Consider the following 6,587-nt stretch of genomic DNA (forward strand, 5'->3'; position numbering starts at 1 on the left):
TGCGGGAAACACCATAAGGTGTTAGTTTGACATCCTTACTGATTAGAAATCAGTTTGCCTTACTTTCAGGAAGAGTCACAGTTGTGCAAGCCTTCTTCCTGTTTGCTGTGCAGTACACACACACGCTTCAATTGTCATGGCTGCTGTCATGAGAATGATTCAAACTGTTGACAGGTCTGCTTAGATATCTACTCATAATCGTGTAGATCACCCTTCTGCATCAGAAAAATATAAACCAGCCAAAGCAGTGTAATGTTACATTTCTTACATGACAGTATTACTTGCAATTGTTGTTATGGGGATTTGATTTTCATAGTTTGAATCTTTTTTAATTCCTGCTATACTTCTCCAAGTAACCCGCAAAGCACAACCACTTCCCCTGGGAAGTCACATTGGTTAACACTGCATGCTTGAGTTAATCAGGAATAGGTATGGGAAGACGGAACTGACTAAAAACAGAGAAGCTGCTCTTCCATACATCTCCTTTGTTTAATTTTCAGGCGATGATAATAAGACCGCAATCAACAGGACATTAGCAGCCATTCTTAATCAGGCGTGCATCTGCAAAGCAATGCACGCAAGACAGGGAGATGGTTTCTTAAATTGTTCCTGTTCCTAACAGTCATGTATAGGTTTTAGCCACTTTTGAGGAATTACAGTAACAGTGGTAAGTGTTTCCTGCACTTGGATCTGTGGAGGTATGCGCTTTTCGCGACCGTGAAAATCTGGTTGCGATAATACGTAAGTACCCATTTTTCTTTGCAAAATTTAACAATATGTCATTGGTCTTTCTCTTTATTATACATCTTTCCTATTTCTTTTTAATGCCACCACCCAGCCTGCCTTACACATATTCTCAAACTGACACCCTCTTAATTGCTAAGCAGTGTATCTATTAATGTAAAACTGTTATTTCCTGTAAATAATAATTTTGACATAAGATACTCACATTATCTGTTACTAATGTGGCAACTTTCTGTATTTTTGCCTTTTCCATGTTTTACAAAACTCTGTACTTATATTTTGTAATGTTGCAAATGTCTGTATTTGTATTCGGAACTTTTCTCCTTGGGTCTCCACTGAAAATGGGCCACAAGCCCAGCCGGATTAACCTGGTTAACAAACAATAAATAAATAAATATAACATAATACCTATGTAAGATTCAGTGTGTGACCAGTGCTTGTTATCAGTGACTTATTTAAAAAACTTTCTCAGATTATGTTCCTCTAAAGCAGAATGCAAGGCAACCAGTTAATACGGAGCAGGATCCCTTTTATAAAACGATCATTTTATTTATTTATTTGTTTGTTTAATTTCATTTATTTATTGTTTTATTTATTTATCCTTAGTTGGCTGGGCTAGTCCCACAAGGCTAGTGGTTTCTTTTCAGGATAGACCTTATACTACTGGGGGTAATTTGGCCAGTGTATTAGGAAACTTGCCCTACTCTTTTTGATAAGTGCCATGGGATCTTTTACATCCACCTAGCTACTACCAACTCAGGCACTTGGGACCTCAGTTTAATGTCTCATCCAAAGAATGACACATGCAGGACTGCAGCATTGCCTTATCCTGCAATAAGTATCAGCAATCAATCTACCATATGTGGGAGTAGAACCCACAGCCTTCTACACCAAAGGTGAGTAGACCACCTGTTGGACCACTGACACTGGCAACACTATGTTCCAGTAGTTAGCCAACTCTGCTGTGTAGGGGAAAAAGCCTAAGTGACCCAGGTCAGCGGACTAACTCTGTCATCTGTTAAAGCTGGTATAGGGAAGATGGGCATGCCTGTCCCCTGAGAGAATGGTATATCTGTGTTATCATATGCCACAGTCTAGGGAGGATGGGTATGCCTATTCTGGGGGGAGGGTATATCTAAATTACCATATGCCACAGTCTAGGGAGGATGGACATGCCTAGCCTGGGAGAAGGGTATACCTAGGTTTTCATATAACACAGTCTAGGGAGGGTGGGCATGCCTATCCTGGGAGAGGATATATCTGCATTTTCATATGCCACAGTCTAGGGAGTATGGGCATGCCTATCCTGGGAGAAGGGTATATCTGCGTTATCATATGCAACAGTCTAGGGAGGATGGGTATGCCTATTCTGGGGGAAGGGTATATCTAAGTTACCATATGCCACAGTCTAGGGAGGGTGGGCATGCCTATCCTGGGAGAGGATATATCTGCATTTTCATATGCCACAGTCTAGGGAGTATGGGCATGCCTATCCTGGGAGAAGGGTATATCTGCGTTATCATATGCAACAGTCTAGGGAGGATGGGTATGCCTATTCTGGGGGAAGGGTATATCTAAGTTACCATATGCCACAGTCTAGGGAGGGTGGGCATGCCTATCCTGGGAGAGGATATATCTGCATTTTCATATGCCACAGTCTAGGGAGTATGGGCATGCCTATCCTGGGAGAAGGGTATATCTGCGTTATCATATGCCACAGTCTAGGGTAGATGGGTATGTCTATCCTGGGAGAGGGGAATATATATATATACATATATATATATATATATATATATATATATATATATATATATATATATATATATATGTATATATATATATATATATATATATATATATATATATATATATATATATATATATATGTATATATATATATATATATATATATATATTTATATACATAGGTTATCATATGCCACAGTCTAAGGAGGATGGCATGCCTATCGTGTGAGAAGGGTATATATGTGTTATTATATGCCACAGTCTAGGCAGGATGGGCATGCCTATCCTGGGAGAAGGATATATCTGCATTTTCAAATGCCACAGTCTAGGGAGTATGGACATGCCTATCCTGGGAGAAGAGTATATCTGCATTATCATTTGCCACAGTCTATGGAGGATGGGCATGCCTATCCTGGGAGAAGGGTATATCTGCATTATCATTTGCCACAGTCTAGAGAGGATGGGAATGCCTATCCTGGGAGAAGGGTATATCTGCATTATCATATGCCACAACCTAGGGAGGATGGGTATGCCTGTCCTGGGAGAAGGGTATATCTGCATTATCATATGCCACAGTCACTTGGGGTAGGGATGGAGCAGCATGTTGTAACACTGGGATGTCTGCATTCAGCTCACCAATTTGTGAATACAATTACCTTCATTATAGAAGCACAGCTGCATGCAGTCACGTGGCAATCACATGGAGAAGTCTAGTACCCCTGCAGTGAAACAGATCACATGTTCCCACTGAGGGTGTTAAGGGAAACAATAGATATACCTTCACTGCAAGAATGCCACTGAAAGTAAAAATGACCTCAGTTGCTGTTTGTATGATGACCTTTCTTGCCTCTGTGCTGGGGATATCCAGTACCAAGGTGGAAAAGGGCAGAAATCTGAAATGAGGTGGCTTCATGGCTGGCAGGCAAGGACTCCAAATGCACAACTAAAAAGGTGTCACAATAGTTGTCTACTACAGTTAAGACGTCTAACTCCCTAATGCTTTAGCTGTGGTAAGGGGAAGTCCACATATTAAAGACAAAACTGTACTATTAAGTACTTTCTCTAAACTTTCTCCAACTCTGAGGCAGTCAAAGTCATAAGGAGGTTATGAACATGGGGTGTATGACTCTGCCAACAATTATCATACAGTATGACCACCCTCTGTTTGAGTGATACTGCAAAACGATGATCCATCTAAGTACATGTTCATAAAAAGTTAAATGTTTGTAAAAGTAGAATTGTGAAATTTTCTTCAACAGAACAAGTATTATTAACTTCTTTAAATGTCTGACGTTACAGGGAAAGGAACTTTTAATATATGTAGATAGATAGATGCAAGACAGTTGATTAAAAAATATTTTATTTGAAGGCCAATAGGGTGCAGTATTTTTGTCAAATCTAGAAATACTTGTCTTTTTTCAGTTTTTAATTCAAATTTCCATTTGTTTTTTTGAAGGTATGTTCAAGACTTTGTCTTGTGCTGTTTTTGAAGTCAGCAGTCATTACACTTGGTATGTATTCCCTGCCAGTTTGGTTTCTAAGTGTGCACCAACAAGACTTCCTTTATAGGGAGATTTATCCCATTGTTATGTTTGTGAAATTCTGCAGTTGATATGCGTAAGCCTAGGGTTTGTGGGGGGATTTATTAATATAACTGATTATAACTGATGACTTAAAACTTGAGCAAGTAACAAAATGTAATGATTCCAAAACACTAAGCGCTTTCACCCATCTCATCAGTGGGTTTCATCAGAGTAACTTCCTTTTAATACACTTCCTTATTATAACCTATCTAATTCAAATTCAACAAATCAGCCACTTTTATCTAATACATATTAATGAGAATAGTTAATTAATAACAAGCTGTTTAAAAAGACAAGTTGTTTAAAATGGAGTTTCAAATCCATTCTTGCATAACACATGACTCATAAACAAATTCATTATCACAACAAACTCAACGCCTCATTGTACCTATAATAAATGTATAAATTTATGTATATAATATGTATATAAATATATTGTATATATTAATATATAAATATAAGATGTAAAATATAAATTATAGTTGAATATAAATATAAATATAAATATAAAATGTAAAATATATATATATATATTTTTATATATAAAGATATATATATATAAATATATTAAAATATATAAAAATATATATGTGTATTTATATAGCATTCTTTCTCTATTTTGTAAAAATTGTTTGTATATAAAATCCCTTTAAATTAAATAGGATTTATATTTTAAAATACTGGAGATGGAGACATGTTCATTAATTCCTGGCATACTACTAGCATTAAGTCTAAGTTGCCATAGGCATTCTTTTTCTTCTAATAAATTATTAACGTCTCCCCCCTTATTAACATTGTATGGAATCCTATTACAAAAAATATAAATCTTTTAAAATCCTCACATTTAATACTGTGTACATATAAAGAGTTAGTAGATCTTTTATTTTTAATGTCCCTATTGTGTTCCATTATACGGTCTCTCAATTTTCTTACAGTTTTTCCCACATAAAATGCTGGACATGATAAACAAGTAGCTAAATACACTACCATTTTTGTGTTACAATTCACATGTCCTGGGCATTTCATAGATCTATTGTAATTCTGTATCATCACATATGGACCGTCATTAATAAATCTACGTGTTTTGCAAGCCCCACATTTACTCATCTTAGATTTGTTGTATGATTGTCTATTGCTGTTGTTCTCAAAATAATCTTTTAAGTTCTTTCCTCTACTGTATGTAATGTTCAGACTATAACTAATAATATCTAAAACTAGAGGCTGTAGAACACTATATAGACGTGAATTGTAAAAATATTTTGTGTAAATTACCACATATTCTTAAAGACTCTTGGCACTGTTTAGAAGTTATCAAAGAACACTCAACCCTTATTAACAAGGACACTATTATGGTCACTATTGACATAATTAACTTGTTTTCAGTTATACCTCATGATTTGGGGTTAAATATGTTTCAGGCAAGTCTGTCATCATTTGGTGACATGAGTAAGGACAAAAACAGAGTTATTACTGATTTAATGGAAATGGTTTTAACAAACAACTATTTCTCTATGGAGGGTGAATTCTATAGACAAAAAGCAGGTGTAGCAATGGGGGCTAGATGTGCCTCCACATATGCTAATTTAGTCTTAGCATGATGGGAGAGCCAAATGATTTTCACTTCCAAATTTTGGTCAAAAGTTACTTTATATTTGAGATTTTTGGATGATATTTTAATTTTTTGGAATGGTGATGAGAAAGAAATTACAGATTTTTTAGCTTTCTTTGACACAACATCCTCATTTTTGAAATTTACACATCACATATTTAAAAATAACTGTGAATACTTAGACATACTACTTCAAAAAAATGATGAAAGAATAAATTCGAACATTTTTAGGAAAAAAACTTATTCCAACTCCTTTTTACATTTTGACAGTTGTCATCCTTATTTTCAAAAAAAGAATTTAGTAAAAGGCCAAATGGTGAGACTGTCTAGGATTATAAGTGACGATAACAATTTCTATGTAAAAATTAACAAACTTATTGAAATGTTCACAGATAGGGGGTATCCTATGCGACTACTTATGGACACAAAGAAATAAATAGTAACTAAAAGGAATTATAGTTTTAAACCTATTTTAAAATTTGGTTTTAACAAAGTTTTGAAGGAGAAAACGGGTAACAGAGGAGATGCATTTGTTATACCGTTTAATGAAACATCTAGTACTATGGTTAATATTTTAAAAGAAGTATGGATGAATGTGTTTAGTAACAAAGTAGAAGTTTTAGATATTATTAGTTATAGTCCGAACATTACATACAGTAGAGGAAAGAACTTAAAAGATTATTTTGAGAACAACAGCAATAGACAATCATACAACACATCTAAGATGAGTAAATGTGGGGCTTGCAAAACATGTAGATTTATTAATGACGGTTCATATGTGATGATACAGAATTACAATAGATCTATGAAATGCCTAGGACATGTGAATTGTAACACAAAAATGGTGGTGTATTTAGCTACTTGTTTATCATGTCCAACATTTTATGTGGGAAAAACTGTAAGAA

This window comes from Protopterus annectens, chromosome 16.part0 (assembly GCF_019279795.1).
Source record: "Protopterus annectens isolate FY-2018-M chromosome 16.part0, PAN1.0, whole genome shotgun sequence".
In the NCBI taxonomy this organism is placed as follows: Eukaryota; Metazoa; Chordata; order Ceratodontiformes; family Protopteridae; genus Protopterus; species Protopterus annectens.